This window comes from Ciconia boyciana, chromosome 19 (genome assembly GCF_034638445.1).
Source record: "Ciconia boyciana chromosome 19, ASM3463844v1, whole genome shotgun sequence".
Taxonomy (NCBI): domain Eukaryota; kingdom Metazoa; phylum Chordata; class Aves; order Ciconiiformes; family Ciconiidae; genus Ciconia; species Ciconia boyciana.
The window spans coordinates 3,049,910-3,071,858 of record NC_132952.1 but is presented as its reverse complement, the minus strand read 5'-3'; the positions used below and the strand labels follow the sequence as shown (position 1 = coordinate 3,071,858).

The 21,949-nt window shown below is 39.3% G+C and overlaps 1 protein-coding gene across 6 annotated transcripts in view; it reads right to left on the bottom strand.

Annotated features, from left to right (window-relative positions):
* Window positions 1–21,949, bottom strand: part of DHRS3 (dehydrogenase/reductase 3) — a 190,273-nt gene that overhangs the window by 101,564 nt on the left and 66,760 nt on the right. For all 6 annotated transcript variants that reach the window (XM_072883802.1, XM_072883800.1, XM_072883798.1 and 3 more), the window contains one exon: window positions 21,473–21,628. The gene's annotated coding sequence lies outside the window, so the exon portion shown is untranslated. The remainder of the gene's footprint in view (window positions 1–21,472; window positions 21,629–21,949) is intronic.

The following is a 21,949-nucleotide window of genomic DNA, read 5'->3' as shown; positions in this document are numbered from 1 at the left end:
AAAGGATATAAATCTCTTAATTGCTTTGTCTTTAGTTGTTTTTTTTCATTTTTACACAGCTTGCTATACATTTCTTTGAAGAAAGATGAGAAAAGAAACTTGTGTTATTCCATAATATGTCTGAAACATCTAAGAATAAAGTAAACATATGAAATGGCTGCATACCTAAGGACAAGGTGAACCAAGGTTTCTCCCAATGCAGTAAGCAAGCAGACCTTGATTGCCTTTGGCTTTACACACTGAACGGCACTTAACGGTAGATAAGCCGCAAAGTGAACTACATTAGCTGACCTTACATTACCAAACAGTAACCCTAGAAGAAATAGCTGTAGGTGGCCTTTATACTGCTGGATAGGCCACCCTGATACTTTACTCAGTTGAGAAAGTAAGTGAATGACCTAGGTAAAAAGTGATGACAGAAGTCCAAATTCTTATTGCACTGATGTGCAACTTCTGCATTTAAATCATGTTTGGTCCAGAGGAGATATTTGCAAGGTTCAGCTGCTATTGGTCTGAGGCTCAACAATAAACTTGCAGCAAGTCAAAGGCTTAGATTAAACACATCTGAAATGAATTCAATGCATATTTATACCTTCATCAATTTTGCTCAAGATTAGCAATAAAATAATTATTTTTAGGAACAAGATAAAGCATATACCTCAGTCTTGCCATGGACAAGCCTCTAGCCGTGGTCTGTACAGAGTTTTACCTCTGCAGAATTTTAGTCACTGTGATTTAGGCTTGCTTTTTCAAGGTTGGATTTTCAACTGAAGGACATTGACGATTCAGACGTGTGTGTAGAGCAACAGTGGCACCTATTGGCAAAGAGATTCTTCATTAATCTGTGAGGCATCCAAAAACGTCTGCGGGAGAGGTATGCAGACCCTCAGCTGGTTGCATGAATCGGAAAGCAGCACTGTTAATGAAATCTTTTAGAGATGCAAGAGCCCTGATAATGATATAAGCATTACATGGATTTTTTTTGGCTTCAAAGCCCCAGCAAGATGAAAGGCAATTTGAAAAAATTGAAAGCAAAATAGGTGAAAGTAGTCACTGAAACACAGCCAGCTATTAGTGCTGTGCTATAAAAACCACATGCTCTTGAAAAAAACATCTTTAAAATGATCCATAAAGAAGGTATGCCTTACAATGGAATGAAAATTGGTAGATACAGAAATTCTTGTATCCACAAGGAAGTCCATCCAGACTAATTTTATTGCCAATATGACTATAAAAAGTGTGTTTTTCTGTTTGTTACCCATGTGCTAACATTTTTAATAAAAATACCAATCAGGCATGCATTTTAATAGCACAACAAAGCCCATATAATATTTAGAATACAGCTTAGACAATTATACAAAGGTAGTCTTCATTTCACGCCGCTCTGTCGGTTTGCTTAAAAATCTGGTCATCAATCATTCATAATTATTAAATATTTATAGTAAATGAAACATTGATGGTTATTATCTACAGTGCTTCTAAAACCAAAGCTCAGATGTGGAAAGAAACGACCAGCTTGATGTACAGGGAATTACTGAGATGCACAAGTACCACCTATGAGATTTGTATGAAAACATTCATTCCAAATCTGTAAGCTGACTGGGCAGGGCTCCCAAGCACAGGTCTGATCTGTTCAACTATTGAGCCATTTACAAGTAAAATATATGACTACGACACCCAAAGGAACCAAACAAAGCATGCTAGCTAACTGGATGAAATGCATTTTGATAGAAAGCTTCTTAAATAGAAAAATGCACAACTCTATAAGACATGTCAGTTGAATTAGTAATACCCAGTAGCAAACTATCTGCTTTGAACTGTTTAACTAATTAGCTGTTTTCACTTCAGCAATACTAAATACGCATCACAGATATCTAGCTAGCTTTTTGGTGACTCAAGCCTCAAGCTGAACTCATGACAGAGAGTCCAGGCTTCTCCATCTCTTGATCTGAGTTCAGTGAAGGTGGAATCAAACACCAACCAGCCAGTAACAAAAACTGAATGAACAAACGTATCTTTCTCTCAAACACATTGCTCAAATATTCTACAAGACAAAATTTCAGACAGAATAGCACTGATAATCCAGTTTTTTTCCCCTTTTTTTCCCTACAAAATGTAGTTGACCTAGATTATTCCAGATGGAATTCCTTAAAACTGTAAGGTCGAGCCATTGCTGAAAGCAATGCTACAAACACACGGCTACACCAAGAATACCTCATTTATATTTTCTTGCTGACCATTTTGATTAGGTCATAATCCTAGGTTCTGATCCTGTACATCTGTTTTATTGCTAATAGGTAGAGGTAAGCAGATGCACAATTTTTTCCAAGTACTATACTGCATTTGGCAGAAGTGTGTTGAAGTAGGAATGGCAGATAAAAATGAAGGATACCTACACCTATAGCTTATAGACACTAATTCTTGCTGAGACAAACAATGCTGTTTAATCAGTTCCAATCTTGCTGTCCCAGAGATTCCTTTAATAATAAATACCCTTCCCTTGTTGTGTCTAACACAAATACGTTTCCCAACTCCCTCAAATCTTCAGAAATTACAAGGACTTTCATTCAAGATAAAACCACTAAAACAGACATCATTTTGCCTGTGCTTCAAGAACAGGTAAAAACTGAAACAATTAAGATGTTCACAGCTGCCATGGAAAAGAGGTGAGAAAACCTGAAATTTCATCATTAAAAAATTTGCAATAACTCAGAAACCCATTTACTAGTAAATAGAAAACGCAGACAACTAAAGAAAATGTCCAACAGAAATGCTGGGCTACATTATGAAGATGTACACTTTTCAGGAAGAGGGGATATTAATGATGAAAATAGCATAGCCTTATAAAGCAAAGAGATCAACTTGAAATATAGACCTGGTGATAAAAACTCTTGAACTTGGAGACCTCTGAAATATGGATCCAGTTCGGCACTTAAGTACATTTCTATCAAACAAGCAAATAGGTAATGTTTATTCTGGTACACTCTGATGTTGTAAGGCATAATTCATTAATGTACAACAAGCACTTTGGGACTCCTGGGAATCATTGTAATATGCAAAGGACTACATTTTGCTGATGTGTCAGATTTATCCAAGCTTTTTTTGAGAAACTTCTCTTTAGTCTCAGGGCCTTGTGGTCTCTTGTGACTGGAAAGGAAGAGTGCACCGGTGTCTTCAATTTTTCATGGAGCAAATAGATGTTTTGATACAACTCTCTGTTATGAAAACATTCTAGACAGTCTTGATTGCATGAAATCAGCCTCATATTTGAACTTCTGTGACATTAAAGAGACAAAGTAGTAGTTAGAATTGATGCACATCTCTCAAAGCAAGCATATTTCTTGCCTTGAAGGAGACCGATGTCAGCCTAGATGAGCTGCATAAAGAAGAAGATAGATTCTTTGGACTGAGAATTTCAGTCAGGGTTGGGACTCAGACAAGGAACGCTGATTCTGGCTGGCAAGTTCTGCAATAATTGGGGACTGTGGATGCCAGCTGTGAAGCGAGGGTGGTCACAGAGACTAAACGGCAGGGTTTCAGGGAGAAGAGAAACAAGAGGTTGTTCGCATGGTCAGGAGGCCTCTTTCAGAAAGTTATAAATATTCCTTGGAAGGTGCTTAAAAAGAACTATCCAAGTCAGTTAGCTGGTAAAACAGCTTCACTCCTCTGAATTTGAGCACTACCTAATGGAGACACAATGGCTGCCAAGTCCTGTCCTCCAAATCTGCACATTCCATTGCACTGATTTCTTTGAACAGTACCTTTAAGCACACATAGCTCCTGGGACTGGGATTCAGACTCACCCCGCCCCCATAAGAATATAAAAAAGCTTTCTTTGATGGCAGTTACACAAGGCACACATATCTGGCAAAGCTTGTTAAACACGTATTTTTCATATTGGTGATGAAAACATTAAACTGCCATTAGTAACTAGCCTTTTCCTTTTTAAAATTTTTGTACCGTTTGTTGAACTGACCTGAACCGATCAGCTCTTAAAAGGCACCATCTTAAAACCATGCCATTGATACTCTTCTTTTCCCCTGTAAGTCTAAGCAGTCTAAACAGATTTCATTTGCAATACACCTATGATGATAATCTTACTGCCATATGGGGTTGTAACACTTCAGGAAAAAAATTAATTTACTAGCTTTTAAAAATAATTCTTATTTGGTCCTTCTTTTCTAGACAGCGCGACTTTCCTCATAGAAATACTATTACACATCAGCAGGAACTACAGCTCCCATCAAGATTTGCATCAAACAAAGCAAATACCTGAAATGAAGTGCTGTATCACACAGCTCTTGGAGGCAGTGGCATAGAGGACCACATAGGGGCACAGTCCCACTAAGTTACCCATTAAGCAGGGTTAGGCCCTGCTTACTCACCTGAACGAAGAGCGCATAAACTTCCCAAAACGTGACACATTATTTGCAGAAACATCTTACTTAATCTATACTCCACATTTCAAAGGAGCTACTTGTCTTCAAGAGTAGCTGTAAGCAACAAAAATGCAGCAGCATATCATGAACCTGATTTGTGCTACGAGCTGTCTCTAATGAAGACATCCCCTTGGTTCTTTTCTTTTTGTCTTGTTTTCTTATTATTTAAAATCTATACAAGTTTGAAAGGCTATTTGTGGGAATTACTTCACAAAGGAGTACGCTTGGGATATCGAAGAACTGCTGTAGAATACAACTACATTTTCCTATATGTAACTGTGAGGTAGCTCTTAAGCTAGTTGGCGTAGAGAAGAACTCCGTCCTGACACCGTATAAAGGAAATAATTGTGTAGTTGCAGTGATGGGGGCATTCGCTCTAGGTATGGAAGGACCCGAGTTCTATTCAACAATGACCCATAAGGAAACTGTTATATAAATAATATACTAGTTGTTTTGGGGCAATAGCGTTTGCTAAGAAGGAAAAAATCTCTAGGCACAGTCATTTTATAGGGAGTTGCTCTTTATTGTCACATACTTGAATTCTTAACATTGCAACAACCCCTACGGACACCAGCCTCATTGTGCAGAACTCAATTGTAAACAGACAATACAAAGACAGCCCTTGGCCCAGAGAGCTCCCAAACCTAGGATTGTTTAAATACTCTCTCAGGATTTAAAAAAATACATTGAATAAGCCAGTCCATTTTTTAAAAATAAGAACTCAGGACTGGCTGCATAAATATGTACTTACCTGCTTCAGTGCTGTAATTTAGGCTGCTGCCTCATGACATATTTTGTGTCTAATTTAAGGAACTGTATATTTGGACAAGAGGGTCTGGACGCCTGTCAGGTAAATATCGCAAGCTGTAAATTTTCACAGCAGATTTAACACTAAATTTAGTTAGCACTATATATAAAGAGAACATTGACCTGATGGTAGCCCTTGTCCTTGACAGTGGTTGGCCTGAGAGGTAGTTAAGGATCCCTGGAGGAAGGCTGCCGAAGTCTCCCTTACATTCCAAACAACTACATTCTGTCGTGGCAACCCTAACATCCTTTATATCAGCACTTCAGCAGCTTCAGCTGGCCTGGAAGCTTATAGCCTTGCTCTCCCTAGTTCACCTCAGGGTGGGGAACACTCATACCAGACAGAAAAGCGCTTATGGAGAAGAGGCTTAGAGGCTAGGCATTGCCTAAGCTTCTTGCGTGCCTCAGCCTAGCAGCCAATAAAGAGAAAATCTTGGATTTTTAAAATTAAAAATAAAGCAATTTTGAATTCCTACAGTGATACAGAAGCTACGGCTTTGCACATGCTGGTTGCTGATAACTGCCCACAGAGTCAGCTTTCTAATTTTAACTCTTCATTTTGAGATATCTAGAGGAATGCTATAAAAATCAACTGGTTTGTACAGGCAAGCCTGCATTTTTCTTGTGTTCCCTCAAATCCTTGAGCTTTGAAAGGACCGTTAGCTATGTCAATGCTCTCACTGGACAGCCCACTCTCCCTCCATATTCTTGCCATTTTGTGTTATCAGTAATTTTAGTTTTAAATATATACTTAGCACAATCCAAGTATTTGCTTTTGTAAAACAGGTGTGGACACTCTTCACCAAGTATATCACTACGTACTGCATGGACACTTTTCATTACTGCTGTTACTTACAAATATTGAAAGCAAATCACTTAATCTAGCCTCTCAAGTGTTTTAGGCTTAAATACAGCAATCCCACTGGTAAACACAATCTCAACAAAATCTCAGCCAGGTTAGAGCAGACCAAGGCTTAGTCTACACTGAAAATAAGGGCACTGTAGACGTGTAGGGAAGCAGCAGGTGGCAGAATTTGCTCTGGTTTAGTACTCCCTGAAGACCCCACCGTGGTGCCTTGGGTTCTCTGGCATCTAACAAGTGCTTATAAGGAGTGGTCTCCTGGCCTCTGATCTGTGACACCCCGATCGCCCGTGGACACTGAGGCTCACCGCACGCTGTGCAGAAGTCCGAGTGCTAACCAAAGGGCTGCCGGCGGCTGAGATCTGGTACAGTCCCCAGTGGCCTCGAGCCCCTCTTCGATTTAAGGGAAATGAGTACCCTCTCTTTCTTATGGGGAAGGAATTTCTACACGTTCCTTAAAACAGCCATATCTCTGTTCAGAGGATGCAGCTTTTCCAAGCGTCTTGAAGTCCCTGGAGATGAAAGGTGCCATTGTTACTATTCGTTATTTCTGCTACAGTAAAAACGCAGTCAAAGCAGGGTTGAAGGTAAACTCTGCTTGATTTTATGCAATCAACACAAAAACCAGCCCTTGGCACAGGTAGTTGTTGAATGGTACACGGCTGATAGACAAGGTAGCAAGAGGTCTTGCTCACCTTCATGAATAATTTTTTCTTTCTGGAAATAGTAAATGCACTTATTACAGGGTACATGGAAGACAGAAAATGTTGATGCAAGCAGCCCAAAATGACCTGCAGTGTTTTAACATGAACAATTTGCATTGTCACACAAATTCGTGTGATTTACACACTCGCCGCTTTCACCTTTCACACTCCATAATGTAATTTTTGAAGACGTTGCTATATCCAAGAAATGTTGCTCCCACAGTTTTCAGGTGGAAACCAGCCCTTTGTCAGTGATTAAATTACAAGGAGGCAAGGTGATTTGCCTGCAGCTAGTCAGCAGGAGAGCTGGAGAAACAACACAGGCATTTTGATCCTTATTTCCATATTTTAAACACTTGACTAAACTTTCTCCCTACAAAATGTTAGCACAGACCAAAGCGTTCTGCTTGATTGTTCAGACAGCGTTGTCAGCCTGTGTTTACATGATCAGTGTTAGGCAGGGGTGTTGGTCTGTACCTGTTTCCCTGATTAATGAGTCTCTTCTCTAGCTGGTCATTTCACAGAAACAGCTTCTTATTTTCTATTTATAGGGACTATTTGCAAAGCCATCTCAGTCAGCAGCATTGAAATCTCATAATCAGCAAACTGCTACAGGGAAAAATATGTTCCAACTAATATTAAATGAGAAATGTGCTAATTTTTTTTCCCTTTTTTCAGAGCTGCTAACGAGGAAAATCAAAATAGCATCTTCCAGTGAACTGGTGATAGATCTAAGGTGTTAGAAGTTTAAATCGGAACACAAACGAAGCACTCTCAAGCCCCCAAATACTAACCCCGTTAATGGGAAAATGTCAAAAATGCCTGTGAGGTTTCAGATGGCCTTTTAAAAAACTGAACACTGGCACTGAAACCCTGAAATAATGGACCAGCATGTTACCAAGCTGGAATAAATTTCATGGTTTTTTAAAGTGAATGTAGCTTTGGCTTATGATGCTAGTTTGACAATCTTAGAGATCACAGGCATCTGCTTCTGCCTCAAGCTAAGACAGCAGGCGCAGAGGCAGGGTGAATTTATTCAGAGTGCTCTAATTTTATTCAGATTTGTTAGAATAAAAAAACATATTTAGCTTCAGACAGTGAGAAATAGCAGCTTTTAAATCATGTCTTTTACAAAGATTACTGCTGTGGAATCAAAATGGTAGAATTTGCCAGCTTCATAGTTAAAATAACATTTTTCTTTCCTTAAAACATATTGAGTCATAGCAAACTTCCAGATATTTTTAAGGCCTATTTTATGGAGACCCACTATTGCTAATTATTGTCTTCCCTTTAGAATTCTGCAACAGTAATTATTTCCTTATTTTCACATATCTGATGGAATTCCTATGTCAGGAATACAACAGATTGCCTATATAAAATAAATATTGACATGCAGATGTACTGTAATATCAGCCACTGTATGACTAAGTTGAAATACCTAAGCAAAACTTTTCTGTGAAACCAGCATTTATCATTGTAGGTCCTTAAACTCTGCTGGAAATGGCATCGTAATATATATTTAACACAGCAGGGACCCAGACTATATTTCCAGGGGGAAATTAGGAATTCTACAGCATGAGATGCTTTACATACAATATGGTCCAAAGTAAATTGAAAACAGTGGAAAGATTTCCAACTGTCTGTAAAAGACTTATAGTCAGGCTGTTAATACTTCTTAGAACTGCAACTCTTGGGATTACAAATAATTCTATTTCTAGGCCACGATAATTCACAAGACATCCCCCTTTTCTTGTACCCACTTGTATTTCAAAGTTTTGGGGGACATTCTTCCCCCTCCCCCCCCGTTTCTTTCTAGATTAAATCACACACTGTCCAATTAGCCAGTCTCAGCCTTGAAACCAAGAACTGTCATTATTAGGTTATGGTGGCAGATAGCTGCGTAGCACCACCAAATGTTTTTCCTTTGCTTTCAGAGGCAGAGTCCCATTGTGAAAGCTGGATACCCCCTGCGCCCTCTTCTCCTCCCAAAATGTTGGGACTTTCCATAAATGAGCACAAGACGTTTTAGCAAAAGATACCAACTGCAATTCATCTGTGTTTAATTATCCAAGAAAACACGGGCTGGCATCGATGTAGACATGGGTGGGTCTACAAACAAGTCACTGATGCAAGTTCACTATTAGGAACACAGCAACTTTTAAGTAGCAAACCTGCGTACTTGTGGCAGTCTAGCTATAGTGCATGGAGCTCAACCGTTTTGGTGGGTTCTGCCGCTTGTGCCACGTGCTGTGCAGCTGTGATTAGATAATTTCTTTGCACCCAAGGTAGTTAACACTGCAGTCACAGTAGTGGTGTGTCTTTCATCACTGCAAATAGTAATAGCACTCATCCTCCCAGCTGGTATAGAGCAATATGGCATTACCAACCTCAGCATCAGCATTTCTCTTCTCCAAAAAATTTCAGGAGACATTCTGGCCCCACTGAAGTCAGAGGTAAAAGTCGCATTTATCCAGATCTGTTAGACATGCAAAAAGATCCCCAATTTCTCATTTCTTCCCCTTTCACAGATAGGGAAAGGCAATAGCTATCCATTCACTTGCACCAAAGCTTTTGCCATCATGAGTTTGATTTCAGAGACAATTGCCTTCAGGCCCTACAACAAAGTGCAAAATACATGTTTGAAGAGGTTATTTAAACACTTGGCCTCTCCACAGTACAACATACCACCCAGGAAACAAATTCCAAGAACACGTGCCTTTAAAAAATAACCTTTAAAAAAGACAGCTGTTGATGCTACGCATCTAACCTCAGACATTTGGTCGGTCAGCTTAAACCTATGACAGGCTGTGGCCACCTACATATGGAAGCCATATTCCATCATCAGCTAAATATATTCATATTGCAATAGAGGCAGAATACCAAAAAATCTGCAAGTCTCCACTTACTAAACTAAGAGATCAATTCCCTAATTCAGTCACACTCCAGCCACCAGACAAACAAGATCGTATTGTGTGTGTATCCCAAAATAAACCTCATGTGAATGCTCTACTTGGCCAAGAAAATGGAGATAATTAGGAAAGGGAATCATTCTCTTTTGTATACCGATCTATTGATTGATGTGTTTTGCCCTAGCTTAAAAATGGTCTAAGAGTGGAAATTACAGGTGTTTGGGGGCTTTTGGAAACAAATTTTACTTGTTTGCTGTTCAAAAAACCCATACAAACCTAGGGGGTTCTACCTAAACTTCAGGGGCTTTTATATTTTGTATCCATACTTACAGCGATCAGGTGTGTTTCAGCCAACATTTTAGTATTTCCTCAATTAGGGGGGAGGAAGGGAGTAAGAGAGAGAGAGAGACAGATCTGAATTTGCCACACATCTATTATTACCTGCCGGGGCAAATATGTTTGCCTGAGCAAAGGCAGATAAGGCTAATGAAGTGGCTGCTTCACTAATGAACTGAAGAGAAACTGTTAAAATTCCTAAATCTAGAGCACATATTTATTACAAACTTGCTTAAGACAAAACTTATTTGCCTCAACATCTCACATCTCAGAGCTATAACAAGTCCAAATCAAGGACACTTAAAAACAAATGTTTTTTATTGGGAGGGTTGTTTTGCTTTTGTGGGTTTGTTGGTTATTGGGTTTTTTTTTCCCCCCAGTTCATTATCCTAATCAGATTCATACGCATACTGAGCTCTTCAGTGTATCACCTTGGGTATAATACAGCATAAAAAAGTGCTCCAAAACACTGCTAAAAGGTAGCAGAGACCAGGATTTCTGTATTTAGGGGGGCAGAATGTGCTTGAACTGAAATTTAACAGGAATACTAAGGCTTCCCAGTACTCTTACTTCTATGTGAAAGAGAATACACAGGCTCTAATTAAGATAAGCAGTTAGAACATTGCTTATGAATACAGTAATCACAACTTGCTGGTATTGTAATTAATAAAAGCAAGAAAACCAGTTGGAGATTTACCTCCGTCATCGTAACTAAAAACTTTATCAACAAAGTCTAGAAAACACAAAGTAACAATCATATTTATTTATTAGATAATTGAATAAAAACTTATTTCACATGAAAATACCTTGCTGTGCACTGGTGTCATAAAAATCCTGCTGTAAACCTGAGCCATTTAATGCCTGCTCTTTTTTATTTTGCTGATTGTGTTACTCCACAAATAAGTTTAAAAGGAAGGTGTTTGGGGCAGGGACAATTTATCTCCGTGTTGTAACACACCCTTGGATGCTGACAGTAATTCAGCAGGTGGGTTACTGCTATTTTGTATTTTGCAGATATGCTTCTTTTACTGGCAACCTCCATGCTTTCTTAGCCCATAAATTGCCTATTTTCCTCCCACTTCTGCTTTTGTCATAATTTTTTTATGTGAATCTTGTTCTCCTTTTAACTTGGGCACTGTACAGACATAAGAGATCCTGACCTTTGACTGGAATGGGGAGGCAGAACACCCGTAACCTTTTAAAGTGAACAATGTCAGAGGGGAAGGACAGCCTCAAGTTGATGATGCCTTTTGAGTGAATCTCTAGCAAACAAATCTCACTGAGTCACCCCAGGGGAAAAAAAAAAAGCCTAAGAATTTTTGCTGATAATTTTTTCCCTTTCATTTTAGAGAAACATAACGCTTGGTTGGATATACTCAACCAAATGTTTTATGAATTGGGAATCTCCCAAGCTTTTTTATTTAAAGAGCTCTTGATATTCTTTTCCAGCAAGTCAGCATTACTGCAGTAAACACTGAGCCTTTCATAACCTTGCTATGTGTGATCCCTTCTGAAAGTCACTCTGCAATCAAATGTACTGGGATTTCATAATAGTAATTTGCCACACTGTCAGAAATAGGCTTATCATGCTGCTGTCATTGGTATCATGTGAACATCACTCAGTATGCTGTGCCCTTCAAATGAAAGCCAGTGCTCTGAGCCAGTAGTAGAGAGAGAAAGAGGGGTTGGAAAAAAAGAAGAGTAAGAGAACATTAACTCTCTAAAGTCAAGTACAGCCTCAGTCTGAAGGAGGAAGCTGCAGAACTACTGTCTGTGGTGTGGGCACCTGTTTAAACATCAGTAATATTGACTGGGTAATAAAGCTGCATTTTTTTCCAGTCCACCTGAAATCTCTGATAAATCTGTTCCTGTTGCCTCTCATTCTGTGGAGTGTGGCATCTACTAATTTCCAATGCCACAAGAAAGACATCATTCCCAATGCCCACGGGCCGTTAGCAGATCCTGACCAGTTGTTCAGGTTTTAAAAATATATTTCCATCCTTTTCTGCTTTTTTGAAAATGTTTTTGTGAGTAGTTTCCTAAACTTTTCCTGTAAAAAGTCTTAGAGATTTGGAATTCACTAACAGAGCTTTATTTAAAGAAGCAATAGGTAACATCCTTTAAAAGGGGTTCTCACCTGTACTCACAAACAGTGCTTTTCTCAAAAGTTTCTCCTATAAAGTCACACACCCAGTAAACTCTTCAGTCATTTCCATGGTTGTGTCGATGAATCAGGGAAAAAAGAACCCTCATGTAGCTTAGACTGACCAACCAACTTGAATGATAGAAACTTGAGTGGATTTTTACAGTGACAAGTGTCACTGACTGATGTGATTGCTCTTCAAGATTATCTAGAAGCCTATTTTTATTGAGCAACTAGAGAAAAAAATATTAGTCTGGTCAGCTCCATAAATTCTAGCAACAAGCATAAGCTACAGGCTTAATACTGCAGGATTGTTTGGGCTATGGATTAGATGCATCGTGCCTGAAGAGAATATATCTTGGTGGATAAAGCTTTAACCTTCATAGCTGTTCAGGATATTTCTGAACAGCATAGGAAGCAAAAGGAAGATGAAAAAGAACTCGCTAAACCAACATAATCCAAAGCCATAATATTGGTAATGGCTGTTATGTCTCAGGTTACATTTTTAAACTTTTTTCCTCCACAGGAACTCATATTATGCAAAAGATCTGGTCTTCACATAGAAAAGTAATGCTAAACTTAAGATTTAGGATTTTCAAACATACTGAAGTTATTTGGATACCTCCAATTTTTAGCATTTTCCAGACAGCAGGTGCTCAGCACTTTAAGGTCAAGTTCCTCGGGATATCTCAAGTTGCACACTCAGAATCAGTAGTTACTTTAGACAGTGTTTGCTTAAGTCATTTGGTTGTTTTAAGAATTCATTTTATAAATTGTCTGAGACACCCACAGTGATATTTAGATGCTCTGGGGGGACTTCCCTGTGAATGAATCAGCAATGTAAAATAATCAAACTAATGTATTTCTAATGTCATAGTTTTGACACTCAGCGTGGATGTCTCTTCCAGCAACGCTTTTTGTTTAATTTAGACCCCTCCAGTTTTTCATCTGGAAAGTCTAATTTTCTAAGTGACTCTGAAAAAGAGACAATACAAATCTTGTGAGCTAATGGTTACATCTCCTGTAATAGCTTCATATCACATTGAGGTGTGTGTTCTTTATGACCTTTACCTACAGACTCAAGAAATTGCCACAATTTGGTCCCTGGACGTTTCAGGCTGTACTGTTCTCCATTCTTTTGTAAAGAATGCACATGTGGTTTGAGGTTCTGGGATGGCACAAAGAAGGAAACCTCACAAAACTACGTATGCAGTCACTTCACACAGTGGAACTGGCACTTCAAACATTGCACCTCCACTACTGTAGAAATGAACAGTAATTACAGTGTGGGTTTTTGTGCCTGCAAAGCACACAGTGTCAAATTTGTTTAAAAATATTAGGTAAGATTGAATACTGTAGCATATATTAGGCAATCTGTTCAAATATAATTAATTGTTGGTTTCTATTTCTGTTGGTTGTTACATATTATATTTTACCATAAACATAACTCCTGAATGACTCAAGTACTTTATTAGTAGAATTAAGTATTTTTATAATTATTTTTCAAACTGTCGGAGGGCATAGAGGGTAGAAAAATAACATCGAGAATGATACCTGGTCATATTCCATGGACAATCAGCCTGAAATGTAACGCCAGGGCCTTCTACAGAAATTATTCATAACGAGCTCCCCATGAAGGTGTACCATTACTTCCTGTTCTCTCTCATGGACCCAGGAAATCTGTTTTGTTGATAGTAGTCTGCTTTGGTTGTCACAGAAATGCCTTCAACTATGTTGTCCAGTTTCTTCGGATCCCAGGGTTAAATTAATTCAAAAGACTGCCTGCCAGGACAGAGGTCTGAGCTTGTGTCAACATGTCTTTAGAAATGCATTAACAAGTTGCTCCACATGTATAATTAATAGGGAAGAAGGAACCCTAGACTGTCAGAAAGTCTGTACTCCATCCCAGTACATCTCTTATGCTTCTTGATACTTTCTTTCCTTTTTGGTGTTATTTCTAGAACATGGATATAGTTCACCATATATTACTCCTGGAAATGTAAGTCTTATAAAAGCAATAATACCGTAATAAAAGTATTTTGCCTCTCCGTGCATCTATTATACAGTGAGCTCAAAGTGTTTTAACAGAGCTTGATTAAAAATTAAGCCTCTGTACAGCTGCGTCAGGCAGGTAAGTAGTATCATCTCCATTTTACCGATGGTTAAGCGCACAATAGAAAGGTTAACTGCCTTGTCCATGGCTGCTCACTAAGTTCGCTGCACTGCTGGGAGTGAGAACCCAGACCTGAATAAATAATCAATTTCTTGATCTGGTAGCTGATGTGCAAATCAGATAAATTGTGTTTTCAGTTTCACTAGAAATAATTTTCTTCTAATGGCTCTTTTAACCAAGTTAGATACAACTAAAAATTTAATTTTTTTCAACCAAAAAATTCAGTTTCATCTCAAAGGAAATCATACTGAACTCTTTTGCTAAACTTTATATAAACCTTAGGTCAAAGTTGAAGAGAAATCTGACATTTTGAAACCACAAGTTGTTTTCTGAGAGGACTCAGTTGGAAATAATTTGTTTCACCAGTGAGTTTTGACAGGTGAAATGGCTGGTACCTGGAACTGCTTTGAATGATAGCGCTAGCCTAAAAGTCAGCAGTGACAAGTTCTTTTTTTCAAAGTGACAGTATTCATGAAACACATTTGACATAGTTAATATTGAATCCCATACTGAATACATAAGTTCCTTCTTTCTAAAACACAGCACTACAAGCAGCAGGCTCAGAAGACAGGACTTCTGCCTTCAGAGATAGTTTTCCAACATCTACAGAAACAGATTCCAAAATGCCCTGCTTTGCAGCTGTAAAGTATATAGTAATGCACTGAACAGCACATTCCTACCTGCATCTTGTATGTAGGGAAACAAAAGCATGTATATAGGTTTAAGCCTGAGCTCTTGTTCCTTCCTGATTTTGGGACTTTAGAAAGCAGGTTCCAGGTAAGGCAAACTCAGCTGCACAGAGCATGCTGTGCTGACAGTTCAGAGAAAGAGATGTCTCCCTCCATGGCTCCGATAGAGCCAGCTATGGACCACAGGAAAGCATCCCTCTGTTAAGTTTATGCTGTGGTTTTGGTGAAAGGGCAGAAGGTAGAGGAAACAAGTGCAGTACTGTGGAAAGTGGGATTTGACTGAGCGATTAAGTCTACCGTCCAGCTGGTGGACACAACAGCTGTTACTGTCACAGTCCTGATAGCATTTAATTTATTTTAAAACCCTATCTTAAAGCTTTAATATATCAACCATTTTAAATCACTTCATCTGAAGGTGGCAGCTGGGGGGATCATCTAGTAAAGAACATGGAAAAAAAGACAAGTCTTATATGTCACTTTATGAGACAAAGCTTCTTACGCTTTTCCATTTAAGATTGGACGTCCCTAATTTTCTAGCGCTGCAATAGATGACAGACCAAAATCCTAGAGACTTGACAAAGGTTCATTTTTGCTAACAGTAGGCAGGTGGAGAGCAGTTTTATAACCCCCAAATTATTTCCATTACTGAAGTGAGCACCCTCACTGACACTTTCCCTCTCTGAGCCATCCTGTTAAATAGAAAAATGGACAGTTGCCATAAAAGTTTAAAAATAAAGTCTCAGGAATCTATGGTGAAACAGATATGAAACAGGCAAAGAGAGAATTTCATCAGGAACTGCAAAGGAAGGCTTGGAGAGGTAGAACGAGCACTGGGTTTCCCCTGTTGCCTGTAGACGCGGGACAGGGTCTTCACCTTGCTGCAAAAGGGGTATGCGATGGAGGCTTGCCTGAGCAGTGTATCTTGCTGACAGTGAAATCTCAATTCCTGCATCTAAGAAAAGAACAGATGGACTTCAGGATGGGCAAGCAGGCAACTAACTGAATGGCAAGCTTTCCTTAAATAAATACATAGACCATATGTCCTTGGAAGAATCTGAAGGCATTTGGCTTGATAAAAGCCTATCCAGTACGGGGTCAGTGGGGAGTCTTCTCTTCAGTAGCCATATGATTTAGATCAGGTTCTCAAAGATTCAAAGAGGTCAAATAATAGGTAAATTTGAAATCTGTTATCTTCTGTTGAAACCCAGCTTTGGAACTGATTCCCTGTGTGACCATGGGTTTTATAGTGAAACTATGCTAAGCCTCAGTTTCTGTGCATGTAATATAGGGAAAGGGCTACGTAAAGTACTGTGCCAAAGCATGCTGCCTTACATGTGTACTGCATATGAACTGCACCCAGTGATGCTGCAGGGGTGAAAATGAGATAGCAGTAATGACCCCGCATCTTAAAATCTTTTCCACATCTATCTATTAAATCAAAGATCATCTAAAACCAAAACAAAACCAAGCAATCAGTCTAAAGGAGGGCCGCAAAAGTGATCCAAGGGCTGGAGCACCTCTCCTATGAGGACAGGCTGAGAGAGCTGGGGTTGTTCAGCCTGGAGAGGAGAAGGCTGCGGGGAGACCTTATAGCAGCCTGCCAGTACTTAAAGGGGGCCTATAGGAAAGACGGGGACAGACTTTTTAGCAAGGCCTGTTGTGACAGGACAAGGAGCAATGGTGTTAAACTAAAGGAGGGCAGATTTAGACTGGATTTAAGAAAGAAATTTTTTACAATGAGGGTGGTGAGGCACTGGAACAGGTTGCCCAGAGAGGCAGTGGAGGCCCCATCCCTGGAAACATTCAAGGTCAGGTTGGACGGGGCTCTGAGCAACCTGATCTAGTTAAAGATGTCCCTGCTCCTGCAGGGGGGTTGGACTAGATGGCCTGTAAAGGTCCCTTCCAACCCAAAGCATTCTATGATTCTATGATCATTTGATATAACATTTGGCAAAGTAATAAATTAAACGAGCACGGCAGAGATACTTCTCCAACAGCTTAGTCCAGACAAAGCAATTATCTCTTTTTGTTTTTTGATCATCAATCCTACATGCAAGAAAATCCCTCCCTTCATACACCGTAGAAGTTAAACATTCCCATACCTACCACATCCCTCCAAAGATTAGCGTGTCATCTCTCTACGATTCAGCTGAGGAGCAATAATGCTAAAGTTTGGTGCCTATGTTCAGTAATACATAGCTCTGAGGTCTGCAGTGAGAGGGACAGTAACAGTAACAGCAGTAACAAAACAGGAAACATCTCTCTGATTTTTCTGCCCTCTGCATTTTAAGAAGGTTCACCGAAAAATGTCTGCCTGTCTCTACATAACTGTACCCCCAAGGAGATTCTACAAATGACCGCTTGCAAGCCTGGCTAATGTAATCACTACTCCAGCCCCCTTTACAGCCCCTGCTGAGGACATAAGTATGTCTATACTACTTGCTCTGACAAGCTTTTATTTTCCTCAGTGCAAAGGTTATTACTGTATTTGACTGTGGTGCTCTCTGCAACCTGTCTTTCTGACTGGGCATTCACACGGAGGTAGGTTACAATCTTGCTTTATTCTGGGGGGAGGAGATGATTCACTATTTGTTCTGTAAGACTACAAGGAGACACCTTGAAGCAAAAAAATGGCTTTGAAGTGCCAGCTTGCTTCACAGAGCAGATGGCTGGGCTAGGCTGAGGTTAAAGACATTCATTATAAATCCATCATCAAACTAGGACATAGATGTACAGTGATTATCAGATCCAGAGAATGTGCTTAGAATGACAACTTCTACGTTGCTGCCTGAGCTACACAAGACTGCAGTCAAGTTTTGGTAAGCAGGGTCAGATCCCTCTTTGCCGTTATTGACAGCGAGCAACACCACTGAATCCAGAAAGAATCTGGAAAAGCGATATGGCCTCTCTGCACAGAACATCTGCAATCTCCAAATAACGCCACCTATAATCCTAAATAAAATTAGTATTCACCCTCCAATGCAGAAACCACAAACTCAGGTTACCAACGTACATAGAGATTGCCACTACAAAAGGCCCACAGAGTTATTTTCTTGCTTTCTGTACGAAAACATAGAGAATAAACACACACACATACATGACTGCAGAGTTTCCATTGTCCAGGCAGTATCTTCATTAGGTAAATCAGCATATTGCAGTAGTCAAGTTAATGGAGCCCTACCGATCTTTACCAGATAATGACTGGATCCCAAATAATTTAGTAGTGAAATCAGAACAGAGGCCAACATACAATTATTTTTATCAAAACATACTTCAGGTTAAACAGAAAGCAATTACTTCCTTTGATGTACTCGCACAGTCTCACTACCCACACTACTCAGTGATGGATGATCTGCATCCCATACGCCAATATTGAAGAAATCAGTCTGCATGAAATACTTTCCTCTGAAAACAATACAAACTTCTCAGCCTAATGACTTCTGTTCCCTCAAGGAATAATATAAATTAGACTATGTTAAATCTGTAGTCATTTTCCTGCCATATAGTATAATGGTCATGAATTTATGGTTAGAACACTTTCTGCTTTCATTTAAAAAACCTACCTTGCAGGGTTTATTTTAATTTGGTTGTTAAAAAAAGCCATTCCAGATTGAATAATCTCTAAAGCAGCTTTTTCTTCCAATTTTTGTTTTAAAGAAGATTTTTTTTTGAAGCTGTAGACAATATATCTAACTTTGCACTCACAACATTATACCACTCTTGGAAACATAATTTACAATTGGATTTTGAGAATTTCCAACCTCAAGTTACTCTATGATAAAGTATTTCTGGAATATATTTATATATCACCGCCCTGTCACTTTTTACCAAACTCTTATCTCAGGACAGTTAATACAGTGACGTTTAGGACTTGCCATAGGAAGAAAGTAGTGAATCCACTTACAGAACGTTTCCTTGTTCTGTCTGTTGAAGATGCAAACTAGGTTTCTTTGGTTTCTTTTCTGTTGTTTGTTTTTTGTTGTTGTTTTCTAATTAATACAATCACAAGGCAACTGAATTGTTCTGAACAAAGCAAGGGTCTGCACAGTGAATCAGCATTGAAAGACAGACATTTCAGGTTATTAGTTAGGACACTACAGCTCTAAACCCATAACTAGTGCTAATTTGTAGTCAATATTCCACAGTATATAGGCTTTAACATCACCACGTTAAAATTAAGGTAAGTACTCAATGAAGTAACAAACTCAAAAATAATGGTCACCTATGAAAATACTAGTCAATCTAATTATGTCTCAGTTTCCTGTTTAATGATATTTACAATAGATCTGCCTCATCTCATCTCTCTGTTTAGACTTGTATTTTTAAAACCATCAAATGCCATATTTAAATGGAATCTTTTGGAGTTCAGAGAAGTGTTTTCCCACCTTCAGGTATACAGTTCATACTGTTAATAAGGGGACCTTTATGCATTTGCCCAACTGGCCAAAATGACCTTAAGGGATTTATTCTGGTCATTTCCTCCTGTGACCCAAATTCGTATTTGAAGCCAGATCTTCAAAGGATAAAGAGTAATACTTTAACCCACTGCAGATTGCAAACCTAAGCTACTCTTAAGAGAGCAACAGTTTCTCAATTTGAGAAAAACTAGTAGGTAAAAATAGACTAGAATTGTCAAATATGTTCACAGTCATTTCACTCCCTGTTAAATACCACGAAGACCAAACATTATTTCTACTGCAAAGTCTTTCAACACTTGCCCTAATTAAAGAGCAAACCCGCCCCACAACAACAGCAAGCTATGCCTTGGAATGTCAGTTAGCTAGACTGTATCACATTTAGATTTTAAGCGAAGGTCACAAAGCTGGCTTTCCTGCTCAATGCTCAATTCTCAATTCTTTTTTGCTCATTCTTCCAGCTAAGGGGAGTTTCTATGGTGGTGTACAACACCTGTATCTTGTACTTTGCTTAGTTATTGGTGAGTAGCACGACCAGGAGGAAAAAAAGGAAGAGTCAAAATCCAATTGCTTATATTCCAGTGATGTCATCTTGGAAGAATGACCTCACATACCAAAACAACTGAAGCGTATCTTGCTAAGCACCATTGTCTAGATGGACGGTTTTGACTTTCTCAGTTCTGAGTTGATAAGAGATTTTTGTACAGCCTACTAAGTGACATATCACATTTCAGATTCAAATTAAAGCTTTTAAATAGGCAAATAGTGCTTTGGCTGGGAGCAGTAAACTTTAGAAATTCAACTGACACCAATTTCTCCTTGAAATAGACTATACTACTTCATACCTGGGTGTGAACTGGCTAACCTTTAGACCTCATCACTGCTAACAGAAATTGGTGAAAAAGCAGCTCTGAGATCAAAACAATGCTCCTTTGAAGCAAACCTGACTCTACTGAACCACTCTGGCCCAAGCTGTTTCACTCCTTATTTGCAGGTCACCTTCCTGCAAACTTTTCACTTCCCACAAAACTAACAGTAGAAGCCTGCTCTGAAGTGTTTACTCGTATGTTTGACAACCCCCAAAAAAGCACATTATGTGCTGCTAACCCAGTGTTACACAATTTCACATGGCTTCATGGAGCTCTGGGTGGGGTGTGAGAGCCGATAGGAACTGGAGACACACATCATAATTCAGGCATTCTGCTTTGCAACAGAAGGTCTCCTGTTGCGCTCTCTGTCAGCTTAAAATCCAGTAGTTTTTTTCCTGCTAACTCTTTACAATCATAGATGGATGGTTGGTCAGCATAAACAAAATTGTGTTTTTCCTAGTCTGCTGGTTGGTTATTGCTGTTGGTGATTTGTATTGCTGTACCATGCAGAGATAGTACCAAACTGGGATTCTGTTGTTCTAAATACAGTCAAGATATGAAGATACAGAAACCAAGACACAGCGGGAAGATGATAGCAAGATGAGAGTAGGAATCTGATTAGAAAAGCAAGTATTTTTATTACAAAGCATCAGCTATCATTAGATAATGTATCTGAGGTTCTTCCATAGCTATTTTCTACAATTCTATGACAAGGTTATATTGCTCCAATGTTAACAGATAGGACATGAAATAAATGTTTCTGGTGGCTCATGCATATTACAGGCTGCTTGGCACCCAGAGTCCATGGCAGATCTTATTCTCCCAGAAATTTAATTTCCTAATGTATATTTCTGGTTTCCTTTTGGAAAGAGTATGCAAGGATTCAGCGTTTCAACATCACCTTCACCACAATGAATCACAATGACTTACATCCACAGTTTCAGGTTATTAGTTGCCACCAGAGATCAGGTAAGACAGGTTACACCACAAATTAAAACGTCGTTCTCTGAGAGGAATGGTCAGATTCGGAAGCTATCAAAACCCCTGCTTCTTTATTCTGGGGGACATGAGCTGAACTTGGAAACGTGCCAGCTAGCAGCCCTGGAAACTAAGGTAATTTACTCACGTAGCAGGTAGGCAGCACATGCTGAATCAGTAAAAGGTCCTGCATAGAGTTGCTCCCAGGGGTTTGAAAGCCAGCACAGAGGAACCTCCGCTAGGGATGAAGGACTGTCTCAGGCTCAGCATCCCCATCAGGCTTCAGCTGTTCCACTGAGGCTGTCTACAGGGGTGATAGTTACAGCAAGCTCTAGTATGGTTATACACACACCTTCTCCCTACCGCACAAGTGTGCCCGCCCTATCCACATATATAGGTGATTGCACACAGTTCTTCCCACAGCCGAAAGACGAGACCGTTTTTGGTCACCTCGAAATATGCCAGGCTACAGTTTAGCTGTCAGTGTACAATGGTTCACTCTACTATATATCTGAGGTAGGCAAGCAGTATGCTCCTCTTTACGAGCTTCCAGAACCACCCCTTCAAGGTACTTTCCAAATGCATTTTTATGCTGCTCTAAAAAATGATCCATTAATATTCACAT